Genomic DNA, 2,375 nt, shown 5'->3' with positions numbered 1-2,375 from the left:
GTACTTATCACTTTCTTCAATTACAGTTTAATCATTGAGAAAATATTTATTTAATCATTGAGAAAATATTACTTTTCTCAATATCTGTTAGCACATTATTTTGGATTAGTGTTATTAGAGTTTCGACTTCTGAAAATTAGTTAGAAAAGTATTTTTCTAGAGCCTGTGTGCATGTAGGTTAGGTTAGATAGTTTTACCGTACTTATCACTTTCTTCAATTACAGTTTAATCATTGAGAAAATATGACTTTTTTCAATATCTGTTAGCACATTGTTTTGGATTAGTGTTATTAGAGTTTCGACTTCTGAAAATTAGTTAGAAAAGTATTTTTCTAGAGCTTGTGTGCATGTAGGTTAGGTTAGATAGTTTTACCGTACTTATCACTTTCTTAAATTGAGATAATATGACTTTTCTCAATATCTGTTAGCATATTGTTTGGATTAGTGTGTTATTAGAGTTTCGACTTCTGAAGGTTAGTTAGAAAAGTGTTTTTGCAGAGCCTGTGTGCATGTAGGTTAGGTTAGATAGTTTTACCGTACTTATCACTTTCGTCAATTACAGTTTAATCATTGAGAAAATATTTATTTAATCATTGAGAAAATATGACTTTTCTCAATATCTGTTAGCACATTGTTTTGGATTAGTGTGTTATTAGAGTTTGGACTTCTGAAGATTAGTTAGAAAGGTGTTTTTACAGAGCCTGTATGCATGTAGGTTAGGTTAGATAGTTTTACCGTACTTATCACTTTCTTCAATTACAGTTTAATCATTGAGAAAATATTTATTTAATCATTGAGAAAATATGGCTTTTCTCAATATCTGTTAGCACATTGTTTTGGATTAGTGTATTCTTAGAGTTTCGACTTCTGAAGATTAGTTAGAAAGGTGTTTTTACAGAGCCTGTATGCATGTAGGTTAGGTTAGATAGTTTTACCGTACTTATCACTTTTTTAAATTGAGATAATATGACTTTTCTCAATATCTGTTAGCACATTGTTTTGGGTTAGTGTTATTAGAGTTTCGACTTCTGAAAATTAGTTAGAAAAGTATTTTTCTAGAGCTTGTGTGCATGTAGGTTAGGTTAGATAGTTTTACTGTACTTATCACTTTCTTAAATTGAGATAATATGACTTTTCTCAATATCTGTTAGCATATTGTTTGGATTAGTGTGTTATTAGAGTTTCGACTTCTGAAGGTTAGTTAGAAAAGTGTTTTTGCAGAGCCTGTGTGCATGTAGGTTAGGTTAGATAGTTTTACCGTACTTATCACTTTCTTCAATTACAGTTTAATCATTGAGAAAATATTTATTTAATCATTGAGAAAATATGGCTTTTCTCAATATCTGTTACACATTGTTTTGGATTAGTGTGTTCTTAGAGTTTCGACTTCTGAAGATTAGTTAGAAAGGTGTTTTCGCAGAACCTGTGTGCATGTAGGTTAGGTGAGATAGTTTTACCGTACTTATCACTTTCTTCAATTACAGTTTAATCATTGAGAAAATATTTATTTAATCATTGAGAAAATATTACTTTTCTCAATATCTGTTAGCACATTATTTTGGATTAGTGTTATTAGAGTTTCGACTTCTGAAGATTAGTTAGAAAGGTGTTTTTACAGAGCCTGTATGCATGTAGGTTAGGTTAGATAGTTTTACCGTACTTATCACTTTATTCAATTACAGTTTAATCATTGAGAAAATATTTATTTAATCATTGAGAAAATATGGCTTTTCTCAATATCTGTTAGCACATTGTTTTGGATTAGTGTGTTCTTAAAGTTTCGACTTCTGAAGATTAGTTAGAAAGGTGTTTTTACAGAGCCTGTATGCATGTAGGTGAGGTTAGATAGTTTTACCGTACTTATCACTTTTTTAAATTGAGATAATATGACTTTTCTCAATATCTGTTAGCACATTGTTTTGGGTTAGTGTTATTAGAGTTTCGACTTCTGAAAATTAGTTAGAAAAGTATTTTTCTAGAGCTTGTGTGCATGTAGGTTAGGTTAGATAGTTTTACCGTACTTATCACTTTCTTAAATTGAGATAATATGACTTTTCTCAATATCTGTTAGCATATTGTTTGGATTAGTGTGTTATTAGAGTTTCGACTTCTGAAGGTTAGTTAGAAAAGTGTTTTTGCAGAGCCTGTGTGCATGTAGGTTAGGTTAGATAGTTTTACCGTACTTATCACTTTCTTCAATTACAGTTTAATCATTGAGAAAATATTTATTTAATCATTGAGAAAATATGACTTTTCTCAATATCTGTTAGCACATTGTTTTGGATTAGTGTTATTAGAGTTTCGACTTCTGAAAATTAGTTAGAAAAGTATTTTTCTAGAGCCTGTGTGCATGTAGGTTAGGTTAGATAGTTTTAC

The sequence above is a fragment of the Ziziphus jujuba genome, chromosome 10 (assembly GCF_031755915.1).
Source record: "Ziziphus jujuba cultivar Dongzao chromosome 10, ASM3175591v1".
Taxonomy (NCBI): Eukaryota; Viridiplantae; Streptophyta; class Magnoliopsida; order Rosales; family Rhamnaceae; genus Ziziphus; species Ziziphus jujuba.
The sequence above is the reverse complement of the archived record's forward strand: the minus strand, read 5'-3'. Positions refer to the sequence as shown.